The sequence below is a fragment of the Pyxicephalus adspersus genome, chromosome 8 (genome assembly GCF_032062135.1).
Source record: "Pyxicephalus adspersus chromosome 8, UCB_Pads_2.0, whole genome shotgun sequence".
Taxonomy (NCBI): Eukaryota; Metazoa; Chordata; class Amphibia; order Anura; family Pyxicephalidae; genus Pyxicephalus; species Pyxicephalus adspersus.
In genome coordinates this window covers 14,281,492-14,304,689 of record NC_092865.1, presented here as the reverse complement: position 1 = coordinate 14,304,689, position 23,198 = coordinate 14,281,492, and positions in this window count along the sequence as shown.

Sequence of the window (23,198 nt, the reverse complement as noted above, 5' to 3'; positions counted from 1 at the left end):
AATGTAAAGGAAATGTAAAGAACAGCTCTGCTGACATCAAATTCAACATGGCAGCATGGAGCAAATGTCTAAAGAAGGGAGTACAAGTAAAACCCATAAATATGAATACATTACAGGTAGTCCTCGGGTTATGTACGAGATAGGGACTGTTGGTTTGTAAATAAGTTGAATTTGTATGTAAGTCGGAACAGGTACATTATTTTAATAAATGCAAAATATTTTTAGGCAGCATGGTGTAAGTTACTTTTAGAGCCTAGACATTTATTGATTTCTGGAGCAAGCTGTGCTTTTATATGCAAAGAGAAACAACTGCAGAGTTTGTCTTGGCCATTAAAGAGTTACAAGATGTTGCAGAAGAGCTCAGTCCTTAGGATCACCCACAACCTCAGCTGTGTTTAGCAAAAGAATTCTTCTGCAAGTCATGCAAACCGCCCCTCTCTCCATCAAACCTTCATCCTGCACAGGAGCGAGTAGGGAAACCCCTTTCATAATTAGGAGTCGTCCATATGTTGGATGTCCTTAACTCGGGGACTACCTGTAAATGCACATATAACCCCATAGAAAATTGAAAGAAATGGTTTGGTGGTCCAACCCTAAATCAAATCCTAACCTTTAGGAAACACACAAGTGATGGTGTACTGTTTCATCTCCCTTTGGTATATTCTTCTCACTTGTTGTAAACCTAATTTTTTATTGCTATCTGTGCCTTTCTGTCCTCTATTCTCCTATTTTTTTTATCTAGTGTCACAAAAATAAAAAGGAAAAGTGAGATGTTTTCCCACACACAGCAATACAAGTAGGCTCTTACTTTTCTTCAATCTTTTCCCTTTCAAGCTTTGGCACCAACTTTAAGTTTCATATATCAATCACAAAATATGTATAGCATTGTCTTTGTGATGAAGTTAAGAACTAGTGTTAAAATAAGTGGCTGAAGATGCCAAGCAGGAGGCGCCTGTTAATTTCCTGAGCGATAAGGGCCACATTGGTTGTTTGTTGTCATGTTTATTGTATAACTCGGTTCCTGTATATAACTCAAACGGCGGTGGAGATTTCTACCTCCTCAGTAGCAACCGGACAGATGTGTCATCACATCTAATCCTCTTAATCCCTAAAGCTCTTCTATAATGGATATTTTAAAAGACCAGATTGGAAAACATGCTGTCTTTTTATTGAGCCTTTTCCGAATGCTCCAGCTTCCTTTGCTATTATTTCCCCGTGCCAAGCTCACCCTTCTGGACACGGAATGGTTTTGTTCCTTGCAAACCAGATGAAAACGCCTAATGAGTTAAACTGTTTATGGCTCTTTTAACTACATAATTCTGGCAGACATAGCAGACTTTCAACACTTTTCATCTGTCTAGGAACAATTTTATGGAGGGAATGACGGGGAAATCTTTCACAGTGCGCAGGTGGTTCCTCTCCTATATGTAGATTGCCTCTCCTCATTGACTAAGCATTTGGGTTTTAGACTTATTTCCACTTTAAGGGCCATCAGAAACAAGCTGCCTCTCTCAAAGCAAGCCCATTTCATAGAAGTAGTCATCAGGATTAGGCCTAGGGAAGTAAAGGCCCAGGGGGCGGCAGTATGCTTCCATCTCATTATCTCACTACGCATTTTAGGGCAAGTTTACAAATATGAAAGTGGGATAAAAAAACTCCATACAAGGTGTATTCTTCCTCTGTAGCAAGCTATATTGGTGGAACAGCTCTGTGAGGCAGCAGAACCTTTCACATAAAGGAACCTATAGAAATACATCGGTGGTGGGTAGGGCTTATCAGGCAAATTTCACAAAATTGTTTTCACCTCAGAAATTGTAGATAGATTTCATACAACGTAGGCTAGTTATTGCCATGTGGCAAAATTACAGTGCTGACTTCTCCTGCCTTTTAATCAATTGAAAAAACACATTTTTTTAAATTGTATGTTCATACAGGTCCCTTCTGACCCTTTTTTTTAATCAATTTTGGTGATGAAACTATGTTTGGTGGCTTGGAATTTAAATTAACAAGTGGCAGCTTCAAAAACATGTTTTCACATGTATAGTTTAACTTTTTTTTAAGGCAATGGGCCTGATTCATTAAAGCTCTCCAAGGCTGGAAAGAATACACTTTCATCAGTGAGGCTGGGTTATCCAGCAAACCTGGAATGGATTTCTTCAATGTAATTTGCTATTTGCTAGCAAATGCTTTGAATCCTGGACAAGATCCATCCCAGGTTTGTTGGATCACCCAGCTTTACTGGTGAAAGTGTATTTCCTCCAGCCTTGGGGAGCTTTAATAAAAAAGGGCCAAAGACTACATGGACTACAAAAAAAAAAAAAAAAAAATCTATACTGCACATCTGGCCTCTTTTTGGTCCCGCGCTATCCTAGAGTCTTTTGTCCTGATGGAGGAAACTCCGGGCGCCATCAAAAAAAGCACTTTTACTTTAAAAATAGAAATATCTACACTTTTTTGGTAGATAGGTCTGCTTTAACTTGAGATATGTTACCCCATGTTCCTGGAAACCCACCTCCTAGCAGTTTTTGTTGACAGTATAATGCTCAGGAGTTTTACAGTTATCTTGTATTTTAGCCTTCTCTGGCTTCTTTCTATATTCCAACAAGATTGTTAACATATGCTCATCCAATTACTAAAATCGCAAATACCTTGTTCCAGCACTTCTTTATACTGGGATCTTGACAATGGGTTGTGGATCTGTGTTGTCAACTGTCTCTGAAAACTTTTTCAATGCACATTTCTTAGACATGGTCAACCAGCAGGAGACTTACTTTGAGATGTGCCATTTAGCCACTGCTGTAGTACATGTATATGGGCCGCAGGAGATCAGAAGTGCGGAGATATTTTAAGGAGTAAAAAAGTGTACACAAATAAGTTGGCAATTGGTTTTGATATGTGGTCCTTTTTATAAACTGTAATTTAATAAGGGTTTACATAAAGTATAAGTTGTCTTCTCTTGGGGCAATATCAAATTCATTAGATGGGCCTGCAGTTCCTGCACACAAGATGGTTGCTGTGGTCATGACAGGTTCACTTTCATCCTGGCAGCTCCATTGAGAAGGGGACAAAGGCCATATCGGATACAAGACATTTTTCTTTCTTACAGAGAAACAATAAAGAAACAATAACAGCGTCTATGTGAGACTGACATTTCTGATGGCCTCTGAGCCCTCGTACAGGCACAGCGCACATTGCCAGCGATAACCTCTACTCATGACTGGATAGCTGTAATATAGCCACTATAAGCTCCCGTCCCTGGTGTAATTAAACAGTAAGCTTGGTTAAATCTGAGTAAATATGTTAAATGAATGAGTTACAGAGACATGAAACTGGGGCACTGTGGAGCTTGTCTGACATAGGAAAATTAATGCTGACAGGAATTTAAAGAAGACCCGATAGAAGAGGAGCTGAAAGTGCACCATTATAATACTCATATAATTCTCTATGTAGGAGAATAACACATGGTAAACTCTATACTGGGTTCTATTATTCATGAATATTGATGAGTAAACCAGACTAGCGTTAAATAGGGCCAATTTTTGGTTATTGATGATGTATGTAAGGGCAACCTTTTATTATTTTTTTCCAACCAGTTCTTGCAGAGGTTTTGATCCAGTCCTAGAGATAGACATTATCCGACCCCAGGAAGCTGAGCTATCTGGAAGGCCAATTGGTTTATGAAGCTGCACAAAAACTTCTTCAAACTTATATCTGAACCTTAAAGTGAACAACCTAGGACTCCAGGGGAAGACTTTTACTTCCTGCCACTCTAGGACAATTGCGTTGTACTGCCCCCATCTTACTATTGTAGCATTATACTAATTCAGTATTTCTCAACATGGGGTTCCTCCAGAGACTGCTAGGGGTTCCCTTAGCAATGACCAGTTTGTGACTCTTAAGTAATTTTTGTCACGGCTTCATAGGACAGGGTGGTGGATCCTCTGTGTCACCAGCCCAGTGAGTAGAGATGCGTACAGGAGTCTAAGCAACAGCTTGGTCTTCTCCTGAGCCTCTAGAGGTGAGGATGTTGTGCGGCGAACAGCTGCCAGGTTGTGGCCCCCGTGTCCGCCAAGGCAGGTGACTGATAACCAGCAGGAACAAAGCGTGATTCCGGAGCAATAGCCAGAGAAAGGTCAGGGCAGGCAGCGATCAGGAATAGTCAGGAAACAAGCCGGGGTCGGTACACAAATAAGTCAGAAACAGAAGGCACAAACTGGAACAGTGGAAACCTGGGGGCAGAACCAAAATGAGCTCATTGTCCAAACAACTTCCTGTTGCCAGTCACTTCCTTAAAAAGGGGATGTCATGTGATGAATATGAGTCAAGTGAGCCGCAGACTCCTGGAGTGCATCTGGGGAACGCTCTAGTCCCCTGCGGCAAAGGTGCAGCTGATCGAGAGTCACATGACCTGGACCAGGAAGTGAGCAAGACTTGGATCCTAAAACAGAATTGCTAACAGCAGAGTGCAAGGTAGAAGAGCATTAAGGAGTCCCAGATCTCCTGCACTTGTCGGGATCTGTAACAATTTTGATAGATACCAATGATCTTTTTGGCCTTCTGTAAGGGTGACATTCTTTCCTATGGCCAGCATCTTAAGAGGCTGTTTTCCCACTCACCCCCATGCCCATGTATTATGAGCTGTGAAACGTAATTATAGCGGTGGTTCCCCGAAGACCTGAAAGTTATTTCAAGGGGTTTCCCCTTGTTAAAAATATTAAGAAACAGTGTACTAATTAGATGAAATGTCATATCCACACAAGGCACACTGAGGCTGGGGGCAGATTAGATAATATGAGCATTCTGCATCAGTAATAACTTGTAGGGGCTGTTGCAGGTGAATAAATACAAAGTTTGTGAAAACAAGCAAACAAAGAAAATAAGCAGTTTCAACAACTATTAGGCCAGAAAGTATGCAAAGACAATAACAACGAGGATTGATCCAGATATAATGGTCTGGCAGAGTTGGTATTATATGTTCCTCTTTGGTCAACCTTACTCATGGCCTATGCTGGTTGTGTGATCAACATTACAGATCTCTGGGAGCTGTGCTATCTGTAAAACAGTTACTTTATGGTCTGAAAAGTTGCATCCTCCCAAAACAAGTTTCTGTCCTGGAAGCTGAACAACAGCTACTCCATTAGGTTTATTTTGTTGTACTACCCCCCTCCAACCTGAAAGCATGCCTGTTCCTCATATTATGTCAGACATTATGCAGATACAGTAAAAATAAGGACTAAACCTGATGTAACTCATGACCTATGGTGGCTCTGCAAAAATCAAGCCCGACCTGAACATGGACCACATTTGCCAACAGATATGAAAATGATCAGACAGGTCCCCATTAAATATAGACAGTATTCATGCAACCAATATAATACATAGTTTTATATGTAAATATTTTGTTTATTGGAGAAAAGTAAACAAGAGGTGGGTGCTAAATAGAACGTAAAATTAGGATTTATAGAAGGGGTAAAGCATGTGAGAAGCCTTGAGCAAGAATGGACAGGGGATTGTGTATGGAGGTTTAGTCATAAAAAAAGAAAAGGGGGCACAATACCTGCCTCACTACACCCCTGCCTATGTGTCACTCAAACAGGGGTGTAGTGGGGCGGGCACCGGTGGGAATGCTGTGCCCTCACTTTTTTCGCAGTGCTTTCACGGTTTTTTGCCCTCACTCACTTTTTTTTACAAAGTCTTTGATGGTCCGTTGCTCAGACCTGTCCGCCCTTTTGCGGGGACAGGAGAAGGACCCCACTTGGGGGGGGGGGGCACACTGGTCAGAGCTGCAGACCATCTGGCCCGTACGGATCGCAGCTCTGGGTGGTGGGTGTCTCTGGAGACAACCCGCCCACTCTCCCATCGTAGGGTGAGGCTTGTATGATGACGTCATTCTGGGGGAAGTGACACAGGCAGGGGTGTAGTGAGGAGGTCACGTACCGTGCCCCCTCTTCTTTTTTTGTGACTGCACCCCTGCAATCAATGGGGAAGAAACTTCCTCCAGAGTGACTTCATGATACCAGAATGCACCCACTCTTCCATGGCAGGTTAGAGAGACAACCCACCCACCGCCCTGAGCCTACAATTCCATACAGAAAACATGTTCCGCAGCTCTGGCAGGTGCCCCTCCCCCAGCGGGGTCCTTCTTTTGACCCCACGGGAAGGGCAGATGGCTGATCAGCCAGAGCCGCGGACCACCAAAGAGATCTTTGCAAAATAAGAGTGGGCACATGTGCCCATTCCCAAAAAGGAGTGAAGGCACAGGGCCCTCCCCCCTCCGTGCCTGCCCCCCTACACCCCTGGTATGGAGGTGGGAGGGCCTTCTATGAATGTCTAGAAATTTGCAAGGATGTAATATCTGTGAAGAAACAAGTAAGGGAACAAATTTGCAAATTTAATATCTAATTGTTAAATCTTAGTAAATGGCAATCAGTGGATTAATTGCCAAATAGGAATTATCATTTGAAGAATGTGAAGAGAAGTGAATAAGCTGAAAGCAAAATTTAGGATTGACAGGAGTTTGTTTATTAGAGCTAATTAGGACAATCAGGATTATGCTAGTCAAATGGTATTATAGTATAAAATCGGGTCCCCTGCCTCGCTAGACAAGGCTTTGTTGTCTGGCATAGTCCTGTAAATATCATATTGGATAGATAGAAACATAAATTCTTTAGCTGGTAAAACATTTTCCTAATATACATTTGTATCTACAGTATGTATTCAGCTGTTTGCCAACAAAGAAAAAGTAATTATGTGTCTGCTATTTAGAAGCCACATACCTCTAACAGAAGCCCCTGCCAACAAATTATACCTTTACACAATGCATGTTGGCACATATGGAGCAATCACATTTTTTTTCTTCACTAGGTGAATCGTACTTTACTTGTTACATAAGATAAAAGTGTTCACAAACTGAGAAAGGCTGAGGACCTCTGACCTGATTTCATAAACCTGCAATTTCTCCCAAGATATACAGCTTTATTCAACTGTCTGCATTGCGTTTCAAATCTCTCTTGTTGAGCTCCTGTAAGTCATCTGTAACAAATTCTCATCCTGACCTAGAAACAGTTTCTTTGCGTGGCCCAGACTGACTTTTTAGCTCAGTACCCCATTGTAAACTTGACTGAGAGCTTGACAAGTTCCAGTTATAGAAAGTAGAATTGTACTGAATCCTTGTGTACTGCCTGTGCTGATAAAAATTCTTACCATACTGCAAACAGAGATGAACTGCAGCCGTTTAGGTGGCCCTTTAAGAAACTTTACAGGTCTGCATGAATATATTCCTGAAGATGTCACAATAAGCAGCAATATTTTTGTTTCTTGAGCTAGCGAGTCATCAGAAATCCTGGTCAGACCGTTCCAAATAGGAAGGATCCAAGATCAGAACTCTGATCAAAATCTGATCAATCCAATCCAATCAATCATCCCTGAATTTGGATATCCTGTACATTAAAATGTCTTCCAATGACTGACAGCTGCATTGACAAGCCTATCTGTCTTCTGCAGAGGGCTGATGTTGGTGCAACCCTGCATAAAAGACAGAGTGCAGCTGGACAAGTTGCAACAACTAATAGGAATAGGTAGGTGTTTTAGGGAAAAAAAAAGGCAGACAATACTTGCTAAGGCAGTGGTTACCAACCTTTTCAAACGTGCGGATCACTAAATTTATCCTCTTCGGATCATGCATGCGCGGGGACCCGGGTGTCACTCAAAGGGCAAGGAGCTTCTCCTTTAGTGACATTATGATGCCGGAACCCTCCCACTCTCCCATCGCATGTCTGAGTCCAGAGACACAACCCACCCACCGGCCTGAGCCAGGGATCCAAAGGTTGGACATGGTACGCGGATTACCAAAATTTTCTCGCGGACCACCAGTTGGAGACTGCTGTGATAAGGCATTTTCTTTTACTACCAGTCATTAACAAAGCTCAGAGCTAATAGGGAGAAATGATTAAAAAAACAACTAAACACAGCATTTATTTCTAGTTTACACAGGAAAATGGGAATTTTCCTATAGGAAAATGGCTTTCAACTACCCCCATGCTGTCCAAGGTTCCAAAAATTGAATAAAGAAACTATTCCTAGTGATTTTTCACCAAAAAAAAACAGCTGCAATAAAGGAAAACAGGTAACTGTTTACACCACAATAGGAAAAGCAATGTATGATGGTTAACCAGGTGAAATCACATCAATTACTTTCAGTTATACATAGACATTTGTTGCCATTGTTTTAAAATTAGATGTTAAAAAACAGAAAAATTGATTATTCCTGACTATTCAAGGTTCCTAAAATAGATTAACATACTATTCCTGGTGATGTTTTCACAAAAAAATAAAATTAATCCTATTTTAAAAAAATCTGAATTTGAGCTTGTAATTCATACTCTTTTTTCTGAAACAAGAATTGCCAACTTTTTCAACAATTTTTACTTCTTCAGTGATTAAACCTCAACATTTTAACTCTCAAAGTAGACAAATGTGACAATTGAACAGTCACCTATGTTTGCTTGACATCTGTAAGCCACCAACTCAGATGTTGACCCTGGATGCAGAGGGGTTTCTTCCTTACGGAAAGAAAAGAAGATGAAGGCAACGCCAGAGAACCTATGTTTCCTTGTGCTCCATCACGTCAATGTCTGGATATTTGGAGTTGGAAACTGAAGTGTAGAAGTTGTAATATCTAATTCCTGACTTGCCAGCCTTTTACCTATTAGTGAAATAGGAACTGTAGAAATTATATAAATAAGTGTCTGTAGTAACAGAATAAAACATCTTCTAGTTATTAATGTTCATTTTTGCTGCAGGTTGGAAAGGGCACATTTGTGACGTGCCCCATTGGCAGCAAGTTTATATACATGGGGAACAGTCATTCTGTTCTCTAAAACAACAACATGACTTAGAACAAAAGCAAATTAATGAATCCGCAAAGTTAATTACAGGTTTGGTTACAATTTTCCATGTAGTCTTCAAGAAAACCGTGCCAGCTGTTTACAATGTTTTGAAATGGCGGCGTGAACAATTTCTGCTTTTGTTATGTTGTTGCATAAAAATAAAATAAAATGCTGATTTCCTTTTGTCAGCCGTCTGAAAGTTAGATAACTGTCCTTGGAGAAAATAGAATATCAACATGATTGAAAACAAAGACTCTGACATAGGTTTGTTTTTTATGATACAAATGTAATATCTGATTTTTATAAAAGGTTACACAGTGCGGAATTAGGTTCTGTTCACACTGGCGGTGAGGTTGTGGTGTGTTTACCACATCCCTATGCCGGGGAACCGCTGCTTCTTGGGAGACGCTACATGTATATTCATCTGGCAGCTCTATAAAGAATAAATAGGCAATCCCTATTTTTTTTATCTGGAACTGTCACAAGGAACCAGCTTTCAAATCTGCAGATACTGGTTCTTTAAGAACAGGCAGCTAAGAGGGGGGTTGCTTGTTGCCTAGGCAGGTCTAAACCAATGATCTTTAGGGTTAGGGTTAAGTTTTGATTGGCATTTGTCAACCTGGGGGTTATCATTTGCTAGGAGTCCAGGCATGTTTACTAGTGCTTTTGAAAGTGTTTTTGTAAATGGTTGACATTGATTGCATTTTTTTTCTTCCATGGAAGTTCTCCAAGGCTGGAAAAGATAGATAGATCATGGGTGAATGTGGGTGATTCAGCAAACCTGGAATGGATATGGTCAAGTATTGAAAACATTTGCTAAATAACCGTTTGCAGGATCACTCCGGTCTTGGAGAGCTGTAATAAAACAGATCCAAAGTATCATGGGATATCTCCTGCTGTCCAAACCTCTGGAAAACACTTTTCAGCCACTAAAAGCATTAAAAAGTGGTCACTATGTTCTATAGAAGTGGTTTAGTAGAAGACTGCCTGAAGTGCCAAACTTTAAACTGCACCACAACCATACCACAGATAAACACCTATCCAGTGAACTGGAGTGGTTCTGCATTAAAAATGTCCATCAGAACTTAGCCTAATACTTGCTGCCTATGCCTTCAAACGTATTTAAGAGTGAAAAAGCCGCAGAATATTCAGCATCTGACATACTTCTTGAAGTATTGAATGTTTAGACCTCCAGTGGGCATTACAATTCTTGCAGCTCTCTTGATATAAATTTTAGGTCTTCAGGGAACCCCTTCTATAACTGGTCTATCCACAACAACAGTATATTAAGCTTGGTGCTCAGTAGGAAGAAGGCCTCTTACATTTCTGGCCAGTGAGAAGAATGTCATTCTTACAAACATCTTTGGTGTCACTTAACGTGATCTGAATTCACAAATTGATTATTGCTAAAGGAACTTGCAATCTTAGGAGGAACCCTGGCCGCGAAACACTCATCTAGGGGATGATAGATGTCCTCCAGCCAGGAAATAAGCTGAGCTCTGTTTGACTTGCTGAAATGTCTACTGTGAGAAGTTTATTGTGTGTAGTGAAATAATTAGAGTATGCATTTACGATAATAGAGAAAAGTCTGTATAATTGTGCAAACCTATAAGGCTGAAGTTCAGTTTTATATCTGCTTTTTTATTTGATCTATCCACAATTTATATTCTCTGCTTCATAAAGACACTTTTTATAAAGAGTGAAACCATATACCAAAAAACAGGGATAAAAAGGTGGCATAGAAGGAGCTGTTAATTTTCATAGTCTTCCAACTGAAGCATTATACAGTGTTGTCCAAACATAGAGGGGAAAGGGGTCATAGCTCTGATTCATTAGGCCTGATTTATTAAAGTTTTGCAAGACTTGGGAGAATACACTTTTATCAGTGAAGCTGGGTGACCCAGCAAACCTGGAATGGATTTCCAAAAAGTCATTTGCTATTTGTTAATAAATGTTTTCAATTCTGGACCAGATCCATTTCAGGTTGGCTGGTATTCTCTGAAACTTTTGCGCACTTCAATAAATGATGGCCATTGACTACTATATATATATATATATATATATATATACATATATAAATATTCTGGTGAGGCTATTGAGATCTGTGAACATGTGTGTTTTAATAGAAGAAATACATGAAACGGTATAAATATAATTTAAAGAATATATCCGCTAGAGATTAGGGGTGTCCACAGCATAAAATTTATGTTAGCCAGCAAACATTCATTTCTGATCAGTTAGTGGAAGAAACTTAAATCAATCAAAGAATATCTTTTCTATTTCCTTGTCAGTCAATATTAGATATATATTTATATTTAAAAATGTTAAACATACCTTAAAAAGGTTAAATGGGTGATTTATGTTACTGATGTACAGGGAACGCAGCAAAGGAACATTTAAATGATCGCCATAAGGTGGACAATCTTCAAAATTACATTACTAAAGAATAAAAAAAATTCTTTCTTTTAAAATATAGTTTTCCCTAAAACCACAGGTGCCCTTTAAATGGATCCAGCAGGGAGCCCAGTTCACTAGTCTCATATTACATGAAGATTTCTGCATTTAAACCCGAAAGAATGACGAATTCTCTTGTTGAAAACACTTCCTTTGGCCAGGCTCGCCTTAAACTACGAGTTCACAGATTCAATTAACTTCTAAGAAAGACCTATTCACCTAAGTTAATGTTTAATTTCACTGTCAGTGCTAAGCCTGATTTAAATGTTCCTAGCATCATTGAATTTGTGATATTAATGACTTATTGAATAATGTTACCAGCTATCTTACCTTTTTATTTTTTATTCCTGAGAAAAAAAACTTAGCAAGTATTATTAATTGTAAAATATGTTTAAAAATGAACTGTTATACCTAGTGCTAATGGTGCAACCCATTTATTTAAAGAGGTATACTAGAAAAAATATGGCGGTCATGATGGCCATCCAGTGTCTTTTCACTTCCTTCATGTGAGCCTGGGGGTGTCAAGGCTGTACCTCCTGGTGCTGGATTCAGGATACTGAAACAAATTATGTGATGTCTTCGGACAAAATTGAAGTACATAGATTTTTTTCAAGGCTTTCAAGAAGGATTCAGGATAGAGGGAATGGGAATTTAAAGTGAACCTGATGGGTTGGATAGGCAAAGATCAAATTAGGAAAAAAAGTAGATCTAAACCAAATCATCTACATGTTTCTTGTCCAGATGTCATGAGAATATGAGAACAATGAACATTGACATTGATTTTTTGACTTCCTAGTCATTCTGTTGATTAATAAACACCAAAGCTTGGGCTGGTGAGCAAATCCTGATCCCGGTCTTCCTGGGATAGTCCCTTATTTTCCCTTGAAAGCCATTCCTTTGTTGGTGATGCCATCACTGTAGACTTTTCTGCACCATGAAATTTCCCCACCATTGGGCTGCCAATAGGAAGTATTCAGATCACACAGAAAACGACCAGGACACCTGGAGACAGACCCAGATTCTTGTACATATTCAGCACCAGAACCTTGTGTGACCACAGATTTGAGTGAATAAAAGGGGAAACAAGAGGTTGTTTTTTCTAGTCTGATGAGGCAGTCAGCGAAGAGATTTGGTACTTTGGCTAATGGGTGGAGAGGTGCTTTAAATCAGGCTTTGCGTCCAAATAGCAGGGGTCCACTTGTATAGTATGGGTCCCTATTGTGCAGAAATGTGAAAAAAAGAGGTGGGGGTGTTATTATTATTATTAAACAGGGTGTATATAGCGCCAACATATTACGCAGTGCTGCACATTAATAAAGTTAATATGCTTATGTTTCTCATGGCTTCCTCCCCTGACACTTGGGCAAGGGTAACACCCCCATTCAAATGAGGGGAGGAATGGATAAATCTTGCAGGAGAAAGATAATGTATTCTACTGTAGCCTAATCTCAGCCCGCATTACTCAGAAATCTTCTGAATGATGGTGATGTGACCCCATGTAGTATGAAATTCGAAAAAATGTTTTTTTTTTTTTTTTTTTTTTTTTTAAGCTTGCTATTAGTGTGTGATTATTTAAGGTTATGTGGCACAATATTAGACACAAGCATCACTTAGTGGAGTTCACATGTAACTCTATAAAATCCCTTCTAACAATAACGCTTGATCCCTTGAACTTTTGCACCGTGTCGGCTTGAACTGTATTTGGTATTTGAAGTACATGACCCAGAAACAATAGCGCTGATTCTCCTGACTTGTACCGGCATTTTAAAATGAGACTGTTTTATAGAATCCATGGGCGGTTAAATCCTGCAATAACATCTATTTTAAAGATACAAACAAACAAGAAACAGATGTAGATTACAGATGAACTTTCCGCTCCTCTTTTCGCTTTATTAAAATTTATGTTACACGCACTCTGGACTCTGGATGAAGAGGAAGTTTATTAAAGATGTGATAGATGCCGCGCTGTTGATCTGAACTCTCGACGTGCGTCAGGTTAAAGGACGAATGGCGAGCACCAGAAAGCAGTGTTATTGATTCCGTCTGTTTCTAGTGCAGCTCTTTATGGAGGACCTTGGGAAATTTCACTGCTGATTTAACATAAAGCTATCATGAGAAACCTAAAGTAGAGATAGCATCAGATATATTTTTAGGTGACGTGTTGCATGCTATATTTTCTATACAGGTAACACATCCAGGTAATAATTACAGAGATCACAGTATTAACCCCAACAATGCATTGATCTGTTTTCTCTCCATAGGGAGCGAGCTATCTTTGTTCAGCCATTGTCTAGGGCAGTGTTTCTCAACCTTTTTAGTATGGGAAAACCTCTAAAAGAACTTTCAGGTCTTCAGGGAAACCCTTCTATAAATATTATATCCACAACTTAGAGTACATGAGTACGGTGGTCAGTGGGAAGAATGTCTCTTACATAGCTGGTCATTGGAAAGAATGTCATTCTTACAGATTACTAAAAAAGATCATTGGTGTTAGTTAAACTGAGGTCCAAATTGCTCATGGCTCAAGGAACCCCCCTTGGCGACTTCTGGGGTTTCACGGAGCTTTGGTCAAACACTGGTGTAGGTTCACCATTGACTTTTTAGAGTGATTTTTAGAGTTTGTGGACTTGCCAAGAGCAAGTAATCCTGATGCCTATACAGTTCCCAATTGTTCTCACACATATATGATATGCTGGAGGCCTCTCACATTATGGCTTTGGTAGAGTATGAATGCTGATCTTAGACTGAGGAAGTAACCTTTCTAGATCCTAAAGTCTACTTTTTAGAGCCCTTTCAGCCCCAAAGTGTAAATCATAATGTGGGCAAATTGCAAACCAGGCAACCATAATTGCATATGGCTGCAGCTATGGAGCAAATCTGCAATTAGCAATGGTGCAGTCAAAAGCAGTATGTTGCTTCTGTAAGCCATGCCCTGATCTGCAAAAAATGGTTCCCAAACCTTCTCCACAACGAGAGAAGTTGGGGCCACAATCAAACCTGCGACAGCTCACTGCAGGTCTGTCCTGAAATAATCTGCAGAGCTGTATGAAACAAAGTGGTTAAGCAACATGTGGATCAATCATACCAATTACACTTCAGCCTTTCTCCAATGTTTTTTTTTTTTTTTATTTCCAATAGTACCAATGTTTGATCAATGCTTCTAGCCTAGAAAATGAAAACAAATACAACTAAAGAATGTATGATAATTTTTTAGATGCATATATTTAATATTTAACAGTCATTGATAAAATGACTCATATCAAGTGCTGAGATCTCTGCAAATTGTATAACTAAGAACAAATAAAAAAGAAATCTAAAGTTGCCTTTAAACAGCAATCCAAACCTTGCCATATTGTCCAAAATATTAAAAACTGTCTAAAGTTCGATTTTTAATATTTAAAATTTATTGATTGACTTAAATGAGCACCACAATGGCTTACAGCTGAACTATAGCTAAACATTTTAAAATTTGTGACCGGGCAGGTTCTTTATTACAGAAGGAACAGCGAATGCCCCTTCTGCAATATAATAAAGATACTGCCTGATCTCAATTTCTTTTTAAATATTCATCTATCCCTATTCGCCTATCTTCTTCTCTTCTGGATTTCCTGATCTCTGACCATCCTGATTGGCCAAGACAAGATGAAGTATTGTACAGTTCATTCAGTCCTTTGAATTTGGGGTATACCTGGATACCCAGCATCATATATTGCACATGCAAAGCTCAGCAATTTTATAAAAAAATATAGCGAATAGACAGGTAAGTAGGATTTTGTGCAGAGGGGACATCACCTCTCGGTATTATCTTTTTGTGGCTCTCCCGCCACCCTTCATCAGAACTCATGGAGTTCATTAATATAGGCCGGGCCAAAAAAATTCCGGGTACGTTTAGATGTACAGTCCTACTCCAAGACATGAACGTGAATGGTATAAACAAGAACTACAGCGATGCAGACAACAAGCTTTTAATAACTTGTTCTGGGTTGAAGCTGTTCCGCCATGTTCCTAATAGAATTCCCAAGGACAAAAAGAGCTGGAAGAAAACATAGAGGACACAAAAGGTCTGCTGGCCAAGTGGTGTTCATCAGCTTCCATTATCGGCACAACAGGTAAAGGGCTCATTGTCCTCAGCTAGTGTTGAAAAGTTAACCAAAAGTTTTCTCAAGGCTGTGAAAGTTTCCCAAGTGGGCACTTTCTATTCAGGACAACTGTGTCCCCAGTGGATAATGCTTAGCCTTCGTTAGTATATTTCTCTTTACATGTGAAAGTACAAAAAGTATTCTAATGCCCTTAGCTGGAGAGAACAACGAAATGACAACAAAACATTTGCTTTGGCTCTGAAAAGGCAAAATTCATTCCGATATTCCGTTAGTGTGATAGCTGACCCTGACTTAGTCATTGTCAGACACGGCCGTTATAGCATCTGTGAGATCCAGCAATTTCTCTTGTCTATTCCTGTAACAATGCCGCCTGCCCTCACTACAATGTACTGAACAGTAGCTATTCATTGTTTTTTTTCTTTGTACCCTAAATCATCAACTTTCATGCACTCCCTGTACACATCCAGAGGCATAGAAAGAAAAATACGGTGAAAAAGGCGATGGGGACGGCAGCTTGGAGTGGCAGTTCACAATGATTAGAAGATAATTTTAGAACACAATAAACTTTCCTTGGTGAACTATTAGTGACACTTCAATAGAAGAAAAAAGAATTCTTCTCCTACTTGTGGGTTTCTCTGTCTTTACTTAAAACGAAGACAAGTTGTCTTTTTACAGTGTGACATGTTGGAAATTGTCTCATACAGTTGACATTCAAAAATCCGGCAAACTCTGGACCTCAGAAGTGCCAGAGTTTCAAAATTCTGGATTTTTGAAAGTTATACTTACCTCAACACACGGGCCAGCCTTCCTCTCGCAGCACCCACGGACATCTGGCACAGTTCCAGAGAGCAGACAACAGGGACGTCTCAACGTGTAGGTAGTGTTGCAAGCAAGACCTAACGGCTGTTTTTTGAGAACAGCGCCATCAAAACATAAGTGGCCAAACATTGTACTACAGTCCCTGTATTGAAAATGTGATCCCGAATTCATGCCGGAAAACTAAAGGAATCGTATTATCTATAGCCGGTTTTCGATTGTCAACTGTAGTTTTGTACTTTAACAAAGTGAGTTATCTTCTTGTAAGGGTTACTTCCCTGAGCTTAGTTTATGATAAGTATGGATATTCACCTCATACACTAAGCTAAGTGACTTGCAAGAGGATAATTCACTTTGATAGTAAAAAGCCCAAATTGCTTTAGTGAATTAACCCTGTCCAACCACGTACAAGGAACAATCAGTTTTTTAGATTTATTTGCATGTGATGGATGTTCTTTGTAATGGTAATTTTTGCCACAATCACTAAACAAAGAGTTATATCCATTGCAAAGTGATAATTTACTTTCCATAGGGAACTACATAATTTTCTTCAGCTTATCACCCCTATTGTCAGTACTCTGCATTTAAAGGCAATCTAAACTGAAAAAATTGGGATGGTTTACAGAAGGAAAACTTGCAAAGTACACAGTGTCAGGATTCCCTTGGAGGAAAAGTCTTCCCAGTGGAGCTGGTGATATTCTGCACACAGTGGGGAAAATTCAGGGCACCTGGATGAGGGTGTGGAGGGACTTTAGCTGCCCCACTGTTGAACTGACCCTCTCTAGGTTAGGGGCTTTTCTTTTCCAATTCTTGATAATTCCAATAGATTTTTATGGCATGTTAAAAAGGGTGCAAGTATATTGTGATGGGAACGCTTCTTGGCTTTCGGGAACAATATAGGTGAGGGGAGTTTGTGATGCTATTCAGCTTAAGTTTGGTTATTGAAGAGCCTGATGTATCATGTATATGAATCTCTGTTATATATACACACATAGGGTAATAAATATATATATATAGTGTTCTTTGCAAAGTGTATTATCACCACATCTACGAATACTGAAATATCTTTTATCAATGGATAATTCCCATTGCTAAGCAAAGAGTTTAAATGTCTTTTGTACAGCCTTTCTCTTCCTTTTATAATCTTGGGGGACCAGATAACTTTTAGGTGTCCGGGGAACCATTGTATAATTACTTTATCGTAATTAAAGTACATTAGCGTAATGGTCATTGGGAATAATGTCTCTTACATTGCTGGCCAGTGGGAAGGCTCCAATCCTTACAGATTGCCAAAAAGATCATTGGTATCACTTAAACTGACCTGAGAGGTCCAAATTGCTCATTGTTCAAGGAACCCCTGGAGGAAGAGGAGGACCCCTATGATTCCATGGAACCCTGGTTAGGAAACACTGCTTTAGTAAATTAACACAAATTTGTAGTTTGCCTGACAGTCAAGATGATCCAATGGCTTTAAGAGATTTTGAGGCAATGACATGGAACAAGGCATTCTGAGTTCATTGGGGATTTTTTGATTAACATGCTTATATAATGTCACTAATTCAGAAATTCAACTAATCTTCTAGATTGTAAGCTCTTCGGGGCAGGGCCCTCTACTACAGTGTCACTGTCTGTATTCGTTTGTCATTTGCAACCCTATTTAATGTACAGCTCTGCATAATATGTTGGCGCTATATAAATCCTGTTTAATTATAATAATAATAATAATAACAATAATAATACAAGCCTATTCTTGTTTTTTGCTGCCAGCTTCTTTTCCCAGCACATCTTGCAAACATCAATTTTACATGAAAACACACTTAATTCCGCCAAAAATGATTTATTTTCTGAAAGCAGTGCAATCATACAATTATTGCAAGTGTTTGTAAAATCTATACATTCCGTAAAAATATGTTTAAATTATTTTAATGCACACAAACACATTACCATCTCCAAAATGTCGGCAAATGTAAATGAAGACTGATCTGAACAAATAAATACAAAATTGGTCAGGAAAAAAAACAAAAAGTTAGAAGATGAAGCTGTCACAAAGCTAAAGCAAAGGCTTTCTGTTTTTGATTTAAACTGCTCAGCTCATGCCCTTTGTAGTGTACAGCTTGGCTCTTTGTGCATTTGTGCCACATACAGAGCCAGTCACTTGGTACAATGTATCAGTTAGTGTCCGTCCATTGGCCAAAGAAGATATCTATGGAACTGAAGGCGACACAAGGAAGATGGCAACTTCCTAGGATGCAGTAATGACAGCTTCCCGCACACAGGTAAGTATGCAACTATGCTCAGCAAATATGCATTGCAAGCTAATTGGGCTGCAGGTATAATCAAAATATTATTATTAGATTGGCCACAGAGTGAATGCTTTGAATATTTTCAGTCATTGTCCAACTGCTGGATTGGCTAAGACATACTATATCTGTCAATGACAGATCAGAACTTGGATTGCTTGCTCAGATTCTGAGTTCTTATCTGAGGTTGCAATAACTCTGAAGTCAGGAAAAAAATCTAATTGGAACTATCCAACCACCATTACTAGTATGTAATTGGCTATCCACCGAAGCAGCGGTCCCCAACATTTTTGGCATCATGAACTGGTTTCATGAAAGAAGTTTTATGTTGGGATGTTGGGGAGAACAAGAGTCCATGGAAAAAAGTTCTTACATGAAACCAGTCTAGGGAGGTGGGGGGAACATCTGATAGGAAGCCCATTTAGGTGATTGGCTGAATGACAGGAGACAGCACATAGTCCTTGCAAACAGTAAGGACGGCTGTGGCTCAGTTTGGCACAGTCCATGGCCTGGTACCTGTCCGCAGCCTGATAGTTGGGGACCCCTGCCCTCAAGTTAACCTTGAACTATGGTAGGGACTTTAGCTTGTAAATTCATTGGTAAGAATCCCTAATGACCTGACTATGAAATCTGTAAAGCACAACTTAATATGTTGCTTCTATATAAATACATTTTCTGGCTCTTACTGTGTGAAATAAAGCAAGGTGCCAGCATTGGAAGTGTTTGAGAATGGTCCCCTTGAACCACAATATGGGGTTCTTCGATCACGAAATCCAATGAATAGAAATGAGGTGTACTTATGCACTACTGCAATTCCTGGGAAAAAAATAATGTCAAATCACTTTGAAAATGACAGATACACTTGAAATAAACTATAATATTTTCTCTCCCTGATTATAAATCTAGAACTATATTACAGAGGCATTAAGGATTAATGGGATGTATATCATAAATTATTCTTGTGTTTTCAACACTTGTCCGGTAACAAAGAGATAATATTGCATGTTGCTTTAACTGTGTGATTAAAACATGCCTAAACGTCCTGTCTGCATATAATATACGGATGCCCCAGGACCAGCCTTTAATATTCAAGATGACAAGAAGAATTATGTACAGCATCATAAATTATCATTAAAAGCTTGATGGGATAGACTCAAATATAGGAAAAAAGTCACAGTGAGTAAATTGTGTCTCCGGGGGGAAAAAAACAACATCATCATCAGTTTACTAATATTATTTCCTAGATATTTCTGAAACTAGTTTTTATTGAAATGACTAATGTGTCATCTAGTTATTATCTGACCTTGTGCCACAGTAGCCTGGCTTCCCACAGTGACCCCAAGGAGTTAATACAGAGATACTGATGAGCAAAGATACATTTATTTAGGTTAAGACAATTTGAGCTGATAAAATCAACAGTAAACTCACACGTTTATATATATATGTATATATATATTTTTTTTTATATATATTATATTTTATATTTATATAATATATATTATATTTTATATATATTATATTTTATATATTTTATAAATATGTATATATATATATATATATATATATATATATATATATATATATATGCAGCACTCCATAAAAGGAATTAAATGTATTTTCACAATATATATAGTAGTATATAAATGCCAAACTCAACATTTATTATCCTGAATAAACTTATAAGGGCTGTTCGCAATTCCATGTTTTACAAAACAAATACACTTTGCCATACAATGCATTCCCTACCCTATTCATTTAAATAGGTAGCACAATGTATCACATTGCACAGATATTTTTCAAGATTTACTTGTTTTTATAACTTAAAGTACAATTAAAATTCCACCTTAAAAATGTTCAATCAAGGACAGACAATGTCCATTCTGCACTAATACTTCTTATCTGCCTGATCGCTCTGTGAATGGGTAAATCTGACAATTCCAGCTTCCCCTGCACTCGCCAGGACTAAAAGAAAGCCTGTGTTGCTCTCATGGAGGAAGTGATAAAGGAAAAAGAAGGGAATTGGGACAGGTGAGTATAGTGGGGTTTAGCTTTGCTTTATTTTCGGTAAAAAGAGTTTAAATCTTGGGTGATAAAAAGACCCCTAGGTGTATATATTTAGGGAAATAAAAAGAAATTATGCAACCCCTCCAAATATATATATATTGGAAGTTAAGGGGTAGCAAATACATAAAGCATGTACTAATTTAGGAAAAAGTTAATATGCTCAAAAATGTTTGTTTAATTTTTAGCACAGATCAATTATCAAATAAGTGTATGGTACATGAAATACCTGTAGCGAGTTCTTCCCTCGATTTTACTCTTTGGGGTTTCTTGTTTATTTGTATCACTACCCCAGTCGGCTGGTATAAATGATCCCTTTAGCCATTTCTCCCTAATGCTTCCCATGTTACCTAAAGTCTCCCATAACACCCCTTCAGTATTGTTGGTTAAGATAATAGATCACCTCTGTGTTTTTGAAGAAATCTCACATGGGCTTTGAGACACACAGCCTTAATTCTGTGAAATATGGGCCTGTTGGCTGGTATTTAGAAGTAAAATGTGATATCTGGAGAATATGACAGGTAAGTACCAAAAAGATTAGTGATACATGTCATTTGTCTGATATTATCAACCCTTTCAATTCAATGAATTATTATATCCCTGTGTTCCCTCTTGCTTCCCTTTTTGAGTTTTTGTATTTGTATTCTATTTGTTGTAATACTTTTCTGTATTGGCTGAACTATGTGACCATGTAACTCGATTGAATAGAACACTGTAAAGATAGAGGTAAAACGTTAGGATATTTTTTGTGAGCTTATTTGGTTTCAATATTTTATATATATTCTTCTCTTTTACTAAAATACTCTTTGTTATTGTTCAGCAAATTTCTATCGAATTCAATGCCTACCTTTGAGGAAGCAGATAATTCTGCGAAACGCGTCAGAAAATCTAGCTTCAGAACTCATACAAGAGTTTGTGCCCCAGGTTTAAGCCAATAAACATGCTGCAAATGGTTAATCCTGATGTGTAATATGCATTCTACTATAAAGGTGCTTTTATTATATCACACATTAATATTTTTAAGGTCTTCTACGTAGATTATAATATATGAATAAAGGTAACATTATTTTATTATTTGCCTTTAAAGTCCTTCTCTTACATTTGGCACTCCTAATTTTGTCATAATTTGGCATAATTTTGTGATACTATTAGATGTGAGTATTGGTTAAGGGTCATATTACTGCTACTTTCATTGATTGAAAATACAGTTGAAAAAGAAATGGCATATTGTATACCTAACATTACGTCAACAAAAGTAAATTGTAGTATTATTTTTCCTTCTCTTGCTAAAAATCACTACATGATATACAGTACAAATTATTTGGATATACAGTACATGGCAGGAAATTCATGCAGATTTTTGAAAAATTGTTGTGCAGGGGATTATTTACATTATTATTATTTACAGCGTATTTAATGTTATAAAAATTCTCTTTGCAAAGAACACCTTACATTTAAGGAAATGTGCAAAAAAAAAAATGTTTGCTTGCACATGACTGGCTAACAGAACTCAGCTCATTCACTAAGCAAAGAACAATAATTAACTTAAAACCTAAACCTAAATAAATCAACTCCATTGCCTAGAGACCTTTTGCACCAGTTTGTCCTTGGTTGTTAAAATTCCTACCAATTTACGATATCACCACTAACATAAGCCATCTCCGCTATGTAGCCTGCAAGCTTTCCCGGAGCGCTTACGAGCAGAGAGCAATTCACTATGTCTTCAGAAAACCACAAACGATACATAAAAAAAGGTTATTTCCCATTGTTACTGAAAACGATGCTAATAATTTGTGTGACGACGGCAAATTTTAAAAGAAGTGGGGCGTAATAATTGCAGGGGCTCGATAAACATACATAAATGTATATCACACTCTCTTTTAATTCCCTTTTCCTGAGGAGCGCAATATAAAAATATCTAAATGAGATGTTAAAGTCAAAGATTTAATGATAATTTTACCCCTTTGGAAAATAAGACTTCTTTGGAAATACTCGGGGATAATGGTAGCTTAGTGCGAATGAACTTACAGACAAATAATGCCTCAGCAGGTGAGGGGTACAGAGAAAGTAATTAGTTCATTTGTAACATCTGTATGAGGTTAATGAGAACGCATATTCCTGCCTATTATGTGTGCAATCATTAAGATTAATTCTGAAGTTTGCAAAAGATTCATTTTCTTGCCTTCTCGCAGATTATCTCTCTTTTATTTTTTTTCTCACCGTGATTTTTCGAATGGAGTTGATCTGGCCGGGGGAGGATTGCATGCTCAGATCAGATGTTGTTTTTTTGCCAAAGTCAAGATATAATGGCTTGCATCGATTCTAGAACTTATCAGAGATTGTACGTCATGACTGATGGAGGTGACGCGTGGCGGAGGAGAGAATATTGTTGTACATTGCATGCTGGGAATGCAGATCTAATTAGAAAATCAATAGATGGACATCCCAGTTAGAAAGCAGACTGTTACATTAAAAGGAAACTATATATGTATAAAATATGTAAATATATATATATATATATATAAATTTTTATATATATATATATAAATTTATATAAATTTATATATATATATATATAT